Genomic DNA, 19,467 nt, shown 5'->3' on the forward strand with positions numbered 1-19,467 from the left:
TAGTAAGAGAGAACCAGAAATGTTTCATCAAGATACTCACAAATCCAAATTAAAGACACTGAAGATTCTGATGCTCTCCATGACCCAAATGCACGCTGTCACATTCCTGCCTCATATAAAGGAAGTCAGTCTCACATGTGAATATCAAGGAGGCAGCCAGCTCATCATCTCCTCATATACACAGAAATTGTCTAAACATAAACAGGGACAAAACAACCTCTGAGGTAAGATGGAAAGTGGCCAAGCACACAGAGACTCAACTTCACTGTTAAAGGCTCAGGAAAGCTGCAACACCAAGACTGTCATGGCATATCCTTTCATTTCCCATCTGGTAGGAAAATTTCTACTAGCCCTGATGTTGTTATGACTCCCCACAGGTTCCCTGCTCTGCAGACACTAGCTCTCCTCCAGTTTCTCACTGCCATTCTAACAGAGGCACATCTCACCTTGCCTGTTCAAGGTATCAATACATTTGACCAAAATGCAAGTCTGAGCCTCAGGCCAGCGAGGGTTTTCAAGATGGGACCTATACTCCCTTCTAAGATACCAGCACTTCTGTGCCTCTCTGACTATCCTGTCTCTTCTGTGCATCTCCAGAATCAACACGAGAGGCTACATTACTAACAATTTTTAAATTAAGCTACAAAAATATTTTTAGAAAACAAAACCCAAAAGGCAAGATCTTAGAGAGTGTTTCCTTGAGCTTCAGTAAAATTCAAGCACTGCAAATGGGGTCAGAATCTGCTCCCATCACTTAGGGGAGGTGAGAAATATGTGACATTGCTGACTATACAACAAAGGCTCTTTTGATTTATTTACTACAGCAGAACTAACAAATTATCTGGATGTAAAGCTGCACCACTGCTCCAAATACAGAAATGAAAAACTCAGGTCATAACTGATGGGCTGGTATTGTCTTTTAAAATTGCTTAGAAAATATATCTTCTGCTATGTGTTCAGTATTGTTGCACTTTGTAATTCAATTTTCATAAAAATATTTCTGCCTTAACCTTTTAACTATAGTAGAAGACATTGCTTTTTCAGAACACAAAAATAGATTCTCAAACCTGATGTTTTTCAGACCTTAGGAAGTATCTGATAAGACCACAAATTCCCACAGACATGGGCTAGATCTTCATCAGTATTTTATTTAAAATAGGCAAACAGTACATATGCTTTGGAGTGTTTTGGGTTTTTTTTTTTTCCTCCAACTGGAACAGTTCATGAAGACAAAACTATTCATTATTTTTGTATTTACAAAAAGAGGTAGCCACAAACCTCAGGTAAAATTCCACTTTACCTGCACGATGTTGTTGTGATGAACTAGATCAGACAGAGGAGGAAAAAAAATAGATCGCTGCTTCAGGCAAAATGCCCAAGCATGTCATTCTATTGTAACATACCAAAATTGATTGTTAAGGTAATTTCAGTGCACTGAAAATGAGTAACAATAATTTTTCTTTTGAAAAAGAGTACAGTTTTTCTGTGTTCTCTTGTTGATATAAATCTTAATAAATATTCACAGATAACTCTAGGACTCCTCATTAGCAAGCTGTTCAACAAGTTGAGCAAGTGCTGAATTAGGTATTTTAAATAATTATTATAAATGTATCTTCTCATAGTAACATGAAACAATTGTAGCATGTTTCTTAGTGGAACATCAGATTTATTCAAATGTGATAGCCAACAAATGCTGACACCTGGGAGAAGACTGCAAGGTTTGGCTGTACTAGAAAAATAAGTGAACAACTCCAGAAAGGTTAGCTTCCCTTTGTCCCCACTGCTCAGCTAAGAAGTGACTTGTTCCCAGGAGCTCTGGAGACTCTGCTTGCTTTGCTTAATCTGGGACTGGTCACCTTGTTTCCAAGATCAGTATCAGTTAATTCCTCCAACTTGCACCCCTGACCACAGGTAACAGACAAGAAAGCTGTACCTGCAACTGGCAACTGAACCACCTGTGGTAACAGAAAGGGAGGAATTTTATCCTACACAGGCAAAAGAAGTAAAATAAATAAAAAGTTTTTACCTTCCTTGTAACATCATACTACCAATAACAGTAGCTTAGAGGGTTACTTCGGTAGCGTACTGCGTCTTTGATCACACAGCATGCCATGGGCGTGATACACTCAGGAGCATCCCAAACACTTAGACAGGCACAGGACCCATTCTAAGGAGTACAGTTCTAAAGAACAGGCTGGTGAACCTCAAATGATAGCCAAGTGCTAGCCCAGAACAAAAACATCAGGAAACTGGGGGAACGAACTCCAGGTTGAGGGGGGCGCGGGGTAATAGGACCGATACCATCACACACGCACAGATCAAGCCTCCTCAGCCTTTATGAAACACAATCCCAAACTGGAAAAAGGGATTTCAGTTTCCCCATCATCATGGCTGGAGGCAAGAATGTTGGACACTAGATCAGACAGTTTATTTCTGGAATACTTTTTATAGGGGTCTAAAATAAATGGCCATTTAATCTTGCTTCAGTGTCTGTACTCCTTTCACCCTGTGAGCCAGTCAGTGACTTCTCATGGTATGCTTTTGTCAGGGATCTGCTCTGTCAGGTTCCCACGTGGCTTTAGATCAGTCTTCAGCTGCAAATCATAGGACAACTCCTATTCACGTTCATACGGGCATCCACCACCTTTTTTTGGAATAAACTGCTGTTTAACATGCTTTTTCTTTTGTGCAAGGTTACTACAGTTTGCCATTCAATTAAGAAGGCTAATCAAAACAAAACAAACAAACAAAAAGATTATCTGCCAATGCCAAACCAGAGAGATCTGAACTGAGACGTGGTATCTCAATTTACGCTTGGAGTTCAGACAACAACTAAGATTCTGAGTTGCCAAGGAGAATTTACAGACGCTTTCCTTTGCTGCAATCTACGAATGATGAAAGTTAAAGCTGAATTTTCAGAAGACCTCATCAACAGAGAGGGACACTACTTACCGTGCCCCTCAAAGACCAATATACACACAAACAGTATGTCTCCAAGAATAGGTTTATTGGAACATCTACATTTTCTGCTGGTAAGTCTTTTACATTATCTTCAAAATAATGATATTACAGGTATCGATGGTACCCAATGTTTTCTTCTGTGAAAAGCATTATAGTAGTAGCAGAAAAGCAAGGAAAGGGAAGTGTTATTTTGTCACTAAACGCCCCTGTTTCACAGTACTTTTCTATCTTCTGCTTAAAAGGAGTCATTATTAGAAGTTGGGATTTTGTACAATATTCTTTCCTCAAACATATTCAGCATGTCATGACTTGTATCTTAAGCATGTACAGTCTTCCTAATTTACCACCAGACTGATTACTGACCAATTTTAGTGCAAAGTACTACATATATTTATACATGCATTTTGACAGCCTGACTATGTTTAATAATCCCAGCATGCAGAAAGCTTTGCTTTTTCCAAAACACAGTTCCAAAGAAGCTATTGTGACCAGGCTTTTCATTTTTGTCAGAGAAAGAAAATCCAATTTATAAAAACATAAAGCTTTCACAGTGTTACATCAAACTGCTTTCTAATTCACTTGCAAATATATAACAAAGCAGTTCAACAACTATGCACACATCCTTTACAGGCTGGGTCTTCTAATCCCTCTTGCTTTTTATGCTTTAGCAGGGAAATCTATCTTTAGGATATCACACCTTGATGGTACAGAAACCGATTTAAAGGTTTCTTGTAAATGTTATTTTCTCCACCTTGATTAGAATTTTTGTATAATCAGACACTGCTAAAGGAAAACTCTGAAAGCACTTCAAGGTACGCTAAAAAAGGACGCGCTTTGCTCAAAACAACTGTCCTAACTCCCATTCTCATGAAGTCCCCTTGCAGTGCTTGAATAACATTAAGATGCATTCGGGCTTCTTGAGGTACCATTTCTTAAGAGTGACATTACAGCAATTGATTTTATTTATATATATATCTATATATATTTTTTTTAAAAGTCACATACACAAACACCTTCTGTAAGGCAAAGACAATAAACTGCAATCTGACATCAGTAATTTGCCCTGGAGATTATGTACAATTTATTTTATTGTAAAAACCCAACATATACATACCAGATCGTCCTATGTAAACGATAAAGGGTTATAATACAGCTAAGAAATATTAAAATGAAGTCTCACCCATTGTTGTTTTATCAGTTGACAGCTTTTGTCCTACAGTTTTAATATATATGACTCAAATAACATTTTCAAAAACACATGTGGTTTTCCTAACCAATAAGTAACTACAAACACAAGCCAGCTAACCAAGATTAAACTGTAGACTGAATTTACAGTATGCCAGCTATCTTACAGGAACTGCCCAAATGTATTCTCAAACAAGGTAAATTCAAGACAAATTTAGATCATGAAAAATAAATGACCTCGTATTTAACAAGAGTACATGCAGTAAAAATATGCTTACCTATGAAGTGAACAGTAAGTGTGGCAGCTTCTGCTGGGTTGTTAAGAATTCAAAATGTCTTAAAGCTTCTTCATATTTTACACTGCCATCTAGCGTAGGCTATATTTATATGTTCCAAGCTTCCAACTATCTGCACCTGAGTATCCAAAACCAAAAAAACACTCCACTAAAATAGCAGCCATCACTCTTGCTCATATTACTTGGAAACTATCAATTCCTAGAAGGAAAAGACTACACTAGCCAGCTGAAACAAAACACCAAAACTTCAAGCTATCTGACACCAACAGTAGGAAAGACAAAAAAAAAAAATCCTAGCTACAACAATTAAGAATGATATACATACATTTTTAATTCAGTGGCTGAACAATCATCAGATATGATTCATTTGGAAAAATGTTTAATGTAGATTCACTGAGTGAAAACTTAATTCATGCAGGTTATGCATCTGTGCTTGTATAGAAACTACACATCAAACCAGAGAGCATTTGTCAATAGCAGGTCTAAACTGAGAATGCTTATTTCTTCTTTTTTTTTTAAACCAGGTGTTTCTTCATCATTTACATCCTCTATCTTCCTTCCAAGGTTTAATTACTGGATCACCACCTGATAAGCCTGATCACGCTGCTCCTGTGGGAAGAGCTGTTGTGCAGGACTGCAGGAAAGTTTGCTTTACAACCAACTTCCCCCACGGAGGCAACATTGCTATCTTTATCATTTCCAGCTAACACAGAGAGGCTACGCCACGTGGCCGTTCTACAAAAGCCACACGAATTGCGTGTCATGGCAGACAGTAACACAGAAATTCCAGATATCGTGTAGCTCTAGAACTGCCCTTTGGAGGGGCGGGGGGGAATACCCAACCCACACACTGCCTTGGCTAAAGCAAAAAGGCACTTTCCATACACACTACAGCTATTAGATTATTAATTTGAAAACTTAAAGATCTTCTCATTAATTCAAAGTATATTTTTAAAACTATAAAAATAGCACACCAACGTTATTCTGAACGTCAAAGGCAGTATCTCCTACTCTCTGTACCAAATTCTGCTCTCATTTACAGTATAAACTAGAATAACCATTTCAAAAGATTTATTCTAAAGTTATGTCACTATAGCAGAGAAAGTAATTTCATCCCATAAAACTCAGTTCTACTGACACCTGTTTTCTTTAGCCATTTATACATACACAAAGCAAACAAAATCCAGGCAGAGCAGCGATATTACTGCTGTAATAGAAACACTGTACAATACCAAAGTGTGGATGCGTTCCTCTTAATGCTCCATTTGCACAGCAGTAAGTACACAAGATACCATGTCACATTTAGCTCCTAGACTTTTATATCCATTTTCATGGTTTTGAGCCATTTTCGTAACACAGGTATGCACCCTAGGTTCAGTGCACCTTACTAGCACTGCTGTAATATGCTAAGATCAGAGTTTATAAATAAACAAACAATACGAAAACCTGATGGTACATGAAGAACTGTCAAAATACAATAAAAGCTTATTTCCCACAAGACTTTCTCCCTCTTAATTGTCCATTACACATCCACCTCTTACAATCACAATAAAAGACCAAGTCTTTTTAGTGCCTCGTATTAAGAGATTTCACTCTATTTGCCAAATTAGTGTTTATGCAGCAAGCAAGAAACTCCTATTGACAAATGTACAGCTAACGGAATTAAAGGAATTTATATGAATGAAAGAGTTTTAGTTATGTATATACGGTAAGTTTAAGAGAAAATGCTCCCCAGACGGACTTAGCCCAGATTGACTTTACTACTGTACTCAAGACAAATTTGACTGAGGTCACAGCACAGGGTGAAGTTTCATAGAAGCAGGGTATACAACAAAATTAAAAACATCCACCAAAAAAAAAACCCACAGATGGATTTGATTTTGAATGCCATGGCCCACAGTAACAGAGCATGAACTCACCCTGCCAAAGAAATGGACTTGACGAACCGCATCACATTTAACAACTTTGACACCATACTACGTCAAGTAAGCACCTTTAGCTTGTGCTGTCTTTTGTATTTTCATTAAATAGAGCCTTCTTCAACATTAAAAACAATCTGAAGGAGCCTGTGGGCCAATTCACTGACAAACAGGAGAAGGCAGCTTAGTTTGTCAGGCTGAGGCAAAAAGCCTATTAGCATCCTAACCTATGGAAATCAATATTAAACCTCCTGTGCAGCTACAGAGCTGAAACTACTGTAAGCAGAAGAACTGTCCTGCCCAGTCTCTTCTGGATTCAGAAGGCTGGTAAGTTCTATAGAATTTGGTTCTAAAACACCTTAGAAGCAGAAATAATGCTACATTTTTCAAGGCTGCCTCTAAAGATACTGACATCAAACAATTTAAAACCCATTGCTGAAACATGTAAGCAAACTTTATCATTGTAAGCTTGAAAAACCTACAGAGTAAGTGAATACAATTTGTTCTATTCACTCCCTCTTAAAAGACAAATTAATAAACATACCATGCACAGTGCAAGATGCCCACTTCGCTTTTCAGTATGTTATCTCACTATACCTTGCCAAAAACATACACAAGACTTGGAAGACAGACAACGTATCCTGCCTCCCAACAGCAATTTTCACAGTAGAATACATGGTATAAATCTGATTTGCTGTTTGAGATTCTGCCCAACTTTAGTTAGCTTACGATGACAGAAGAAACAGGGAAAAACCTCTTCCCTGAAATGATCTGCTGCTGACCTGGACAAATTAACTGAATCTACCTTTGCAGATTATGGGGAAAATAAACTAAAGAATCCTCCCTCATTAATTTATAGTTTTTTCTCTTCTTAATATTCAGCTGGAAAGCAGTTAACATAGTCTTCCAAACATCAGGAAACAAATTCACAAACCTCAACTCCTTTTCAGAATTGCCAGCGTGGATTTTGTATCAAGACAAGCAAGTCGTCTTAATTAAAATCCTCCATCACTGTGAAGACATCTATGAGCTTAAGTCCAGCACCGCACTCAAACCTTGCACCACCCAGCCAGCTTTTCAAGGGTTGTCCCAGGTTTTCAGCAACAGATCAACTATCCCCAACAGGAAAGCCTGATAAATCTTAAGGGCTGCAAGAGCAAAAGGAACTGTGACTGCTCCTTAGGCATGAGATGGAGAATCTGGGACAAAACTGTAGTGAGACTGCCAGGGTTTGTAGGTGGAATCAGGAAGTGTCGGGAGGGCTTCCAAACCCAGGGTAGGTAGTAGGCAAGACCAAAGGCTTGGTTAGGCCAGGACTGCCAACTCTCCCCAAATAACATTTCAACCTTCCGTCCACCCCACATTTTGACATGTGAAGTTAGATTTCCAAGTTATTTTAAAAAGGCAGGGCAAAGTATTGCATAGAATTTGATTTATATCAGTCCAGGTTACTATGGAAGAAGGAATCCTTCTTCAGAAGTGTGATAAGTAACATTTGCCATTCATCAGCGGTAACAATAAAATATTAATGTAATAGAAAAGATTTAACAAGCCAAACAAAACTAGCCCTTCCTAAAACTCTCCATCAGTCAGAGCATTTGGCATACAGGAAAGGTTATGAAAATATAAATTAGAGAGAGAAACATAGCTAACTGCCCAAGTGTTTAAGAATGCTAGTTTAAGTTATCATAAATTTTGAAGAAACATTAGTGTTGGGAGTAATCGTCCACCTTTCAGTTTGTCTCCCTTGGCAAACTATCTTACTTTCTCCTCTAAATCTGTTACATAAATCCGAAAAGTATTGTTTTCATATTTCGCTGCAGAAGTGATATACTAAAAATATATATCCATAACAAGCTAAATAATTGAGCAGACGTATCTATTCCACTACTTCTCAAAATCCATAGTAAATTCAGGCCTAGGCCTATTCTAACAATTACTTCACCTGCAGACTAGCTTGCAGCCTCCACTCTCTACCATCAGCCACCAGCGCTGTCCTCCACAGGCTGACTTCGATGCTCCAGGCAGAGCTTCTGCTCCTGGGGTTTTTTTTTTGACTTCCTGCAGTACAGTAGACTTCCAGGTACTAAGCACAGTATTAATCATGCATTTTGATTCACAAAACCTTCACCTAATGTTGTGAAATCTTCAGGTCAGGTCAGAAGATAAGGAGTCGGTAATAAAGGAGGAACTGTAGGAGGCACCTGGATAAACCTGCTCAAACCGATATACCTTAGCCTGAGGAAGACAGAAGTCTTTGATCAAAAAGAACTAAGGCAGCCTCACAAATAAGTCTCTCCAGAGAAACCAGAGCAAAAGAGAGGCCAGCAGCACTTGCAAGGTTTGAGGAACCCATGGAGAACTGGAACTTGAAGCTTTCAGTAGTCCAAGAGAGCCAGTAAAAGAAAAGCTTTATTTTAAAGAAAGATTTCATCTTATCTTGGGCATTGTAGAAACTCTTTCAGAAAACTGATGAAAGCAAGCACAAACAGGGATCTGAAGTAGTAACACTGCCGCATGCTCCCACTAGTATCATCGGGGCTGTAAAAATCTGACAGGACTAACTTCTGCTCTTATTAATTTTCTGACGCATATCTTAATTTTAGTGGAATTATCAGAATGTGTGAAGTAAACAGCATTCAGCCCTGCATGGATAGTTACAGTAATGAGGACTTACATGCACAAACTCTATCCAATATACAGGTTCACAGGACAAAAAAACCCTAAGATTTTGTTTACCACAAACCACAGCGCTTCAAAGCTAGTTCAAAATGAATCAAGTAAAATAACATTAAAAAAAAAAACCCCACCAAATTACTGGAACACTGCCTTTTTAAAGACTGCTATCATACTTGTAAATACTATTGGAATATAAGAAGTTTTGTTAGTCCCCAGTTATTTACAGAAACTCTTGCTTTGAAACAGACCAAGAAGCAGGAATTTTCCCCCATCATTCTTGCTCTGCAGACATCCTTTACATATGCCTGTAAACCAGTGAAGACTGAAAATGAGTCTTGTTTTTGAGATTCAAAGACAGATTTAGATGCCATATATATGGCCTGATTTTAGTATATCTAACACATCATTAATGGCTAAATAAACAAATACGTTTCTTCTAGTGAGGAGGAGAAATGGAAACATAATTATGCATCAGATAAGAACATTGACCTGCAAAGACTTCATCCTATTATTTTTATTTCAGATGAGGCACCGGGTTAGCTTTGGGGACCAGGCAAGCAGATAGCACAAGGTCTGCCACCCATGCTTCAAAATCTGTATGTCATTTTAGGGAGAAGAAAATAGAGCTCCACTTGGTCACAGTTCAGAAATTAAATATCATCCTCCCCACCCCCCCCTTTCTGGCTGATACAATTTTAAGTTACAACGCTGCTCAACTTAGCTATATGTTATACTTTTCTTGTGGTTTCCAGCGCATTTCAGCAGTGGCTGTTATTTGCAAGATGGGGACGGGGATCCTACAGCTCAGTTATTCTGCCAAATTAACCCCTTAGCGGCACCTACGGAGCCTCCGACCCGCCTCCTCAGCCAAGTACCCCCAACTTTCGAACATGACGGAAAACCGCTGCAAATAAGGCCCTCAAGACCCCCCCCAAGGCCCCTTCGAGGGAGCCAGGGCTCCAGCTGCGCGGGGGGCGGCCGGGCACGGCGCCGCGGCCGGGGCGGCCCCGAGGCTCCCCGGCAGCTGCCGCCGCCGCCGGGAGAAAGTGGCAGAACCCCCCCCCCCCGCGGGTGTCAGCTGGAGCTGCCCCGGCAGCCCGCGTCCCCCCGCGTCGCGGGGACCCCCGGAGGGCGGCGGCGGGGCCGGCCGGGGCTCCGCGGGGCGGCCGGGCCGCCTCCCTTCCCTCAGCCCCGGCCCCGAGGGGGCGCGGCGCCCGCCCCGCAGGCGGGAGAGCGGCGGCCGCCCTCAGCGCACCCCCGGCCGGGCCGCCGGGCTGCGGCGGCCCCCGACGGGAGCGTCTTCGCCTTCCGCGGGGCTGCGCACGCCTTGCGGGCTGTAACCTTAAGAAACTTGATAAGGGAATAAAAAGGGAGGGACGTTGGCGGAACCGATTCCCAGCTTTTAATCGCTCCTGACGCGCCGAAGCACAGCGAGGAAACGAGGAAAGGAGGAAACAAAACCCATGCCGGCGACTCGAGCCCCCGCCCGCCCCGAGCGGCTGTTACCTGGCGGGCGCCCGCCCGGCGGAGCGACCGGCGCGGCACTTCCCTCCGGTGCGTGCCCGCGCGGCTCGGCGGCTGCCGAGCCTGCTATTTATAGTCCGGCGCCTCCAGCAGCGCGGCGGCGAGAGAAGCGGAGGGCTGAGCGCGCCGGTAGCCGCGCCGGGCAGCTACAGCCGCGCCCGCCCGCCCGCCCGGCGCCCGCCTCCCCGCCGGCACAGGGAGGGCGAGTGGCGGCTGGCGCTGGCCGCGGGTACCGGCGCTCGCTTCTGCCCCCCGGCGCCGCCCTCGGGCGAGTCTCCTCCCAATGTCACCGCAGCCCGGCGGCGGCCGCCCGGCTCGGCGGCGGCCCCGCAGGTAGCGCCCGTGAGCCCGCGGCGGTGAGGGGAGCCGGGAGGTGCCCCCCGCAGTCCTGTGGCCGTCCGGCAGGCAGGCAGCGAGGCCCGGCCCGGCCGCGCAGAGGTGACCCGCCGCCGCCGCTGGAGGAGGCGAGACCGACGCTGGGGTGTGGGAGGGAGAAGCCGCCGCTTGCCATTCACCTCCTGCCGCCCAGAGGGAGCCCGGCCTCCGCGGCCGCCTCTGCCGAGTGCCAGGGGCTGGGAGGCGGTGGCGGGAGCCCGCCCGGCCCGGGGGGACGGTCGGACGGGGCGGGGGGTCCCTCCCGGGAAGGCGCCGGGCCCGGGCTGACGAGCCCTTGAGCGGCACCTCCTCGCCCGGGGCTGGAAGGCGCTGGGGCACGGTCGCTCAGGGGGACGCAGCGTGACCGGGGGGAAGCGTTGGTGGCCTCGCCCCCTAGGAGCTGGGGCCAGGGGCTCCCCGGGAGGCAATGCACGGCTCCCGGAGCCGCCGCGCTGGCTCCTTTTCGGCTTCAGAAGTTTGGGGGGTGGGCGGTGAGGGAAGCCCCTTCCTGTCAGCGGGGTGGGGGGGGGAGGGCTGCACCTTGCCTGCGCCGCCGCTCCAGTCAGCGCTACCAGCCTCCACAAACGCGGGCTTCCCCCCGCCGGGAGCCGCAGCCGCCCCCTTCCCGCCCCCGGGGGCCCGGGGCAGGCGGCGGGGACGCTTACTGCGCTTTCCTCCTCGTAAATAAAGGACTTTCCGTCGAAGCTGTGTGGGGCTGTGCGTCGTCGACCCAGCTTCCTCGGGAAGGGTACCTGAGGTGGCCCCGATGGCGGAGCGGACCCCTCCAGCCCCAGCCCCCAGGAAGCTCAGCCTGTAAGCGCAGACGTGGTCTGAAAATCGGTTTCGCATGTAAAGCAACAGAGGAATAAAGGAAAGTGATTTCTGATGCTTCTTACTCACTTGATAATAATCTTCATATAATCCAGTTTTTTATTTCTCCTGCGGTTAGAGAAATTCCGGTGTTTCAAATTTCAGTTAATCCCACTGAGACCGCTTGTGCATCGTAGCAGGACACCGCCTGGGATTTGAGCCGCGCAAGCAGCTCCTCCACCATCGCACACAAAACAACTGAAGTTAATACTGATGAGATAGCTACTTTAGCCTACTCGATAGCATTTGTTACAGAGTTGGATTTTAGGGTTTCCTATGTTGTAATAGCTGCAGTCATCTACAAGGTACCAGGACAAAGCCTGATAATGATCTGTGCGAAGCAAGACTTGATAGAGCTTCAAGGGCTTGAAGTCAAAACAAAGTTATACAGAGACACAAAGTTGGGAGCAGAGAGGGGCTAACCAAATATTTGCACTTTAAGTTACATAAAAATTGAAAGCAAAACCCTCAGAAGGCACGAGAGAGAGATTTGGCATTGTCCGAACACTTAAACATGAGACATAATACACAAAAACCTAGCTTGATGGAACTCCCATTTTATGTAAAGCTTCTTGTGCACAAAGGTTTGCAGAATCAGGCTTATATCGAACAAGCCATTGTACCTAAGTGATACTGCCTTTTAAATTCAGAGATGGGTCTCTCGAGTATCTCTCATGCACAATATTATGCTTCTCACAACAGGAATTTCTTTGTAATCTTCCTTGTTCAATTTTTAATGTTCCATAGCATAACACATAGCAGAGAAAGATCCTGCTGACATAGGAATCGATACCAGCAGACTCTGAGAGCTACCAATGAAAATGCAACTTGTGACCCGGGAGCTCACAAAACTTAGCTAGATGTAGTTCTGTAGCATGGGGTGCTTCTGTCTCTGTGCTCCCTTAAGAACTGACTACTACTCAGGTTGGTCTGTGCTTACTTTTCAAATGAAAGCAATCCCAAGCTCCTGGATGTGTTCAGAACTGAGGACAAAGTCTGTAAAACTGATGTCCTGTCAGGTTTGGAAGGAGTCACCATGAGAGCGCCTGCTTACGTATTGCAGTAATGAAACCTTAAATAAATATAGCACCGAACATACAACGAGCAGTTACCAGAAGTACGGTCTTGAGGTACTCTTTCTTGGGCAAGGCTTTGTTGTACAGCTGGTCATACTGCAGACCACAGGAAGGAAAAAGGCTGAATTTCAGATTACTCTTACATTAAGATGCAAGATGTTACTGGAGGATGCCTGTTCAGAAACCTACTGTATGTCAGGACAGAAAAAAGATAATCAGAGTTTTATCCCCCTCTGAAATGTTTTAAAAAGGGTCTATAGCCTAAAACTCTCTTTCATCACACAGTCAGAATTTTCAGAGCTTGAAATTACACTTAAGCATAAAAACTGCCATCTGATGTTCAAAAGTACTGAGCTCAAAATTATTTCAAATGTGTTTCAATGCTCCCTACCTCTGAAAATCACATTTCTTTAAGTGCCTAGATATGGATTTAGGGTGCCTAACTGCATCCACTCAGGCTTGAAAATTTTAGCCTACATATACCTGTGCTTCATAATAAATGTATCAGAAAGCTTCAGACAAGCTATAAAAGCATTCTTGAAAAAGCAAGGCAGACTTGAGCCGTTAGAAGGCTAGACACCACCCTGACAAAGCACTTGGCTGTAGAATTCAACTCATTCAGGTATATGGAAAGCAGCATTTGGAGCCCAGGCGTTAACAGATGACTGTAGTAGCAGGACAAAAATGAAAATGAAACACCTACTGGGGCAGTTTTTCCCTGTTATTTACTCACTGGTATTTCCCAACATTTTCCAAATCAATGTGCTTCCTTCTTTAAAATCTGCCTTTCTGCTGCCTCCCCAGCTGCTACATATGACCTCCGATAATCCACCTTATATATATTAAGTATATCTAAGCTTCCTGGTCTGATACTATTCTGTTTGACCATCAGATCAAATCAAGAGTCTCCTACTTAGTGAAAAAGGTGAGGATAGGGAGGTGAGGGAAGGAGCAAACAAGAAATTAAACTGTAACAGACTTAAGACTTTGCAAGGGAACAGCACATGGAGCTTTTGGAGAATATCCCTGCTCTGCTAGCCAGATCCAATCTGACTAGCAAGGTTTACTATTTCCAGGCCAAGGTCTGGGATCAAAGAGAACATTAAATCATTAAAGAACTTCAGGATGAGAAAAAGAAGTAGGATTTAATGGCCTGTCAGCAGCTGCAGTGGAGCCTCTGTGCTGGAGAAGCTCTAGCAAGCAATCTGTGTCTCCCAGTGCACCAGGGGAAATAACAGGGCTGATAGGAATTTACTAAACTTTCAAGGAAAGGCAAAGGTCTAAGCAAGAGGAAATGCAAATCTTTATTGTTATAGGCCTTTGCTCAGAGTACGTTTCAATGGATAAAAATGGTTTGTTTTCAAGAAGCTCTTTTTGTGTTATCTTTGATCAGCATTCTGTATAACAGTTTACTGGAGAAAAGAGTTAATGTACACCAAACGCAATTGGGTCTGTCATACTAACCTTGTTAAGAAGCAGGGCTGTGTCAGCCAGAGAAGTTCAATTTAGGCTCAGTATTCAAAAGGGGGACTGAAAAGCATCTAAAGCATTCTGTGTTCCTGAGCACTGAAACATCTTTGAAGGCACAGCTAGGGTAAAAATCCAGGGCTGCTTGTTCTTAGGACAGTTCGTACGAACGACTGCATAGCATAATTGCATTGCTTCTCCATACTAACCACAATACAGCAAAGAGTATTGAATTTATACCTGCTTTTTAACTGCAAAGAACTAGGGAATCAGTATCTAAATCGTAATGAAAGCATAAATGGTGCCTGTATCAGTGGCTGATTGCTCCCCGCCCTTAAAGCTTGTGTCCTCCTCATGGTGGAACCAACAACCCTGCCTGAAACCAAGAGATGCTTTCGCACTGAGCCAAAACCTAAAGTACCAAATGAAAATCAGCAAAAACACCTCCTAAGCAGGACTGAGCTTGACTGGTACAGCCTCCTGCATAACGGTGTCACTGTAGATTACTGCACAAAATTGAAGTCTGTAAACTATGTCAGGCTTTTAACAGAATCAGTGACTGTGAACTACAATTTTGGCTCTCTGTGCCTCACACCTCATTACTTACACCAATGATGAATGCGTGCAAAAAGTTACCCTGCTAATCTAATCAGGATTTATACCCAATATACATATTCTGGTATATATATATATATTCTAGGTTGTGCAAGGGAACTGAAAACCACCTGTTACTGAACAAATCAAGGCCTTGACCTTACAGGTGGTTCTGCGTGAGCAATCAATTGTGCCAGTGGCTCCAGAGAGGCCTGTGCAGGCCACTGCCAGCATAAAACAACTCGCAGGGTCAACACCCACCAGAGGAAGAGCTGTATAACTAATGTAACAGAGGTGAAACTGAAATTGAGACAATTACCATACTACAAAAGACTGAAGAAAGCAATGTCAAAGGAAAACACTTCCTCAGTTATCTGAAATGATCACAGATCTTTCGTCAAAAGACAATAAAGAAAAAACAACACAGAACCACTGGAGAAAGCGACTGCAGAGATAGTATCATACTGTGTACCAAATGAGAGATGGGTGGTAGTGCAAATAATAATAAAAAAAAAACAAACAGAATGAAATCGTGTGCTGAATATATTGCACCTCCAGCTGAAAGACGGGTAGATTTGCTTCCTTTACACTTTGGCAATATTGCGTTTATTGTATGAGTAGGGAGTGATTGTTAACAAAGTGACCCAACTCAAATGTTTTTCTGTGTATTGGATAGATCATGCAAATATTTATCATCAACACCAATCTGAACAGTAATTTCACCTCTTGCCCCACTGTAAGGGAAAAGTCAGTCTTGGAAATCCCAGATAAAGCATATTGCACTATTATTGTTCTTCTTTTCAGTAGCTATGAGTTGCATCATTTATTGCTATGCAAAGTTGAGTATAAAACCAAGTAACAACAAGCAGAGTTCCAAAGGACAGTGAACGTGATTTTGTCACTGATATGATCTTGGAAATACCATATTTATACAACACAAAATGCTTAACAGCATAAGCCTTCTCCACTGTTCAAAACATGATAATGGAGTGACTTTATTGTAATAGCCTCTGTGTCACGTAGCCTCTCATAAAGCTTGCATAACCACTGTATCATGTGCTCTGGACACACTGACAACCATGCAGTTGTGTGCCCAGGCCCAGTCTGGATCAGATTTGACAGACAAGACAGACCTATGCAGATCTTGTACTAAAGACTGTGGGGGCTGTTGCCTAAAAACAAAAAAGTTTTAATTTCATTTTCTGCTCACTTTGTACCAACATAAATGACTATAGAGCATGCAAGGCTTTAAAGAATCAAGATCAGTGATTAAATTATTGGTCCAGTTCCATTAGTACAAACCCTGTAGACTTCAGGGGTCTTTTTACTGACCTTTGCACAGGGCAGAAGCCATAGGTTTTATTAGATCTACTGGTATTGTACGCCATCTTTCAGGCCAAACACCCTGTTACTGGACATTGGACACTTAACCTCTGCCAAAAAATCGCACTGCTCTATTTTATCTCAGAAGGCAAAAATACTTCAATATCTTCCAGCCATACTTATTTGGGACAGAAGGTGAAAGGCCAAGCCAGCAGTTAGTTTACTGTCTAAAACAATAAAGTCATCAGACAAGCTAAAATGAAAGCAATACACGATTCCTTACTTGCTGACAAGATTTTGCCATTGCTTTTTTCATATTCACTATGTAGGCTGAATTTCAAGGAAGGTTTGGGCAATGCCAGAACAGACCTGTTTCACAGTGTGGTGTTGATGAAAAAAAAAAAAAAACAATAGCTGTCAAAAAAATTTCTCAATGGAAACACCCTCAAAAAAACCAAAACCCAACCCCATTCCTAAGTGCAGTTTCATAGCACTTTCAATTCCCCTACAACCACGCTCTCAAATTAGAGTTCAGACCCCCATTTTCATTCTCAGAAGTCAGAATTGTAACCATTCCCTACTTACAAAAAAATACTATCAATCTTCTCCCTTTAAAACGCCACCAAAAGCTCAAGAGAAGCCAGTTTTGTCCTAAATTTAATCTAATCCCGTGTTCCCTTTGCTTCACCATTCAGGATAGCAATGCCTACAAAAAGAGTGTCCCTGCCAATGGCCAGCTGTTCCCAATTTTCTCATTTTCCAAAGGGACGAATTGGCAGAAAGCAGCTGAGTTCACATTTGCATTGCCCTCCACTGGTGTAATTATTTATATCACATTATATTGAAGACAACTTTCTCTCAACCCATGATAGGATTTTGTTTTTCACTCTGCATGATGAAAATTAAAAGTTTTGATGCAATAGAAAACCAAACCCTCTAGAGCTTCCCATGCTTTTGGTGCAGTAGTTCACACAGTAGTTCACACCCTTCTTTGAAATAGATTTTGGCTCCATTTGTGGCAGCTGGTTGAAGACGAGCAACATCTAAAAAACTGAAAATTCACAAGTGCCTGCCAGATTGAAGTAGCAAGATGATAGGATACCTTATCATCGGTAGCTTGAAAAAATTATTATGTGAACTCCATTCTCTTTTAATATGTATTTCCTTTTACAGCTGCATACGAATATCCTCTAATGTATATCCTACAAATCCATAGCAAGAGGAGCCCGCAAGATACCAAACTTGTCTGAAGAAAACTAACCACTTGAAAACTAAAGAAAATAATTTAAGCTGAAGCTTTAACAGATATTCTCTCCCATATAAAAGTAGCTTTTCAGAGCTTGAAAAGAATGTTCAGAAATAAGCTGTGAATGCAAATAGAAAAATAATCTTTGGAAGTTGCATTTTTTTCCATTTAACAGGCCATTCCCTCTTGTACTGGAAGGGCATCCAGGCCTGCACAACAGGTAGAGCTGATAATTGAGGGAGTGCTTTGTGCAAGTCCATTGCTGTGTCAAGCAGCGGGTTCCTTAAGCAATTTTTGGCTTTAACTCTCACCAGGGCACGGTGCATATAAATAAAGCCTAGGATGGTAAATCCCACAGCTCTTGGGTGGATTTCTGACATGTATTCTAACGAAAACTTAGAGCTGGGGGCAAACCTGTTGCCCCGTGCCATGACACTCCAACCCTCTCACATCCTTGCAGAGTAACCACTGGGGAGCTCACTCAGGTAAACTACCGTAAAGCTTCCAGCACACATTTTTCTCTCACCGTATTTCATCCATGTATGTTGTGGTTTAACCCGAGTCAGCAACCAAGCCCCATCCAGCCGCTTGCTCAGTCCCCTGCAGTGGGGTGGGGGAGACAATCAGAAGAGTAAAAGTGAGAGAACTTGTGGGTTGAGATAAAGGGAGTTTAATAGGTCAAGCAAAAGGCGCATGCGCAAGCAAAGCAAAGCAAGGAATTCATTCACTCCTTCCCATGGGCAGGCAGATGTTCAGCCATCTCCAGGAAAGCAGGGCTCCATCAAGCGTAATGGTTACTTGGGAAGACAAAAAGCCATACCTCTGAACATCAACCCCTTCCTTCTTCCTCTCCCAGCTGTATATACTGAGCATTATGCCATATGGTATGGAATATCCCTTGGGTCAGTTGGGGTCAGCTCTCCCAGCTGTGTCCCCTCCCAGCTCCTCCTGCACCCCCAGCCCACTTGCTGGTGGGGGTGGGGTGAGAAAAGGCCATGACTCTGTGTAAGCACTGCTCTGCAGTGACTAACACATCCCTGTGTTATCAGCACTGTTTCCAGCACAAATCCAAACCGCCCCATACCTGCTGACATGAAGAAAATTAACTGTACCCCAGCCAAAACCTTCACAATGCATCAAAGGGAATGTCACTGACAACAAAAGAAGATTAACCGTGTCAAATACCAACTGGCAAAATCAAGGACTCATAAGACACAGCCAGCACTCAAGTCAGCAAGCAAGCAGGTTTGAATAGCACATAGCGGGAATAGCACCTCAAGGGAGACACCTGAAGGAGGGGCTGGCTCACGGCTCCATATGAATACCAGAAGGAGAAGAATCAGGGAGCTCCTGTCTACCTGCCACAGAGGTAAGATGCCACCAGTCAGCTAATTATCAACATCTCGTCTCTTGAGCATCTTCTTGCTTTTGCTGAGCTCCTGCTGATACACTTTTTCTCTAATCTAAGAAAGAAAGATACCTTTCTGACACTCCCTGTTTGAAAATTTGCTAGGCCCTGTTCTAATCAGCTAACGCTTTAAATCATAGCTGCCTTGATTTCGGAGAAGTTTTACTTGTAGGATAACTTTCTATCAGCATTCATGTACCTGTAATGTACGCAGGCCTGTGTTGGACAATGATTTTCTTTCTGTTTCCTACACTTCAGCAGACCACATGCAGACTCTCACCCCTGATCTTTTTATACTGGTCACAGCAGGACTTTAAAAAGGATGTATTTTACTACACAGATGAGCAATCACTTTCAAAACCTTTTGCAGCATTTTCCTACCCACTGTGCTTCAATTCACAATTTGATGCCATTCAAAAATAGCAGTCTCTTGTCTGTGTATGATATTGCAGCCTGTCTTAGGGTAAATGCTTAATCTAAAATCATCACTGCTTAATGGTGTATTCTTTTCCCTGTACTGCAATTTAAAACAGTAATACAAAGA

General features: G+C 43.1%; 1 protein-coding gene across 6 annotated transcripts in view; it reads right to left on the reverse strand.

The window, feature by feature from the left end:
• Nucleotides 1-10,680, reverse strand: part of INPP4B (inositol polyphosphate-4-phosphatase type II B) — a 338,027-nt gene extending 327,347 nt beyond the window's left edge. For 5 of the 6 annotated variants that reach the window (XM_064450242.1, XM_064450240.1, XM_064450243.1 and 2 more), the window contains exon 1: nt 10,547-10,680. The gene's annotated coding sequence lies outside the window, so the exon portion shown is untranslated. The remainder of the gene's footprint in view (nt 1-10,546) is intronic. The other variant, XM_064450241.1, reaches the window with a different exon arrangement.
• Between the last annotated feature and the right edge of the window lie 8,787 nt (nt 10,681-19,467).

The sequence above is a fragment of the Phalacrocorax carbo genome, chromosome 4 (genome assembly GCF_963921805.1).
Source record: "Phalacrocorax carbo chromosome 4, bPhaCar2.1, whole genome shotgun sequence".
Lineage (NCBI taxonomy): Eukaryota > Metazoa > Chordata > Aves > Suliformes > Phalacrocoracidae > Phalacrocorax > Phalacrocorax carbo.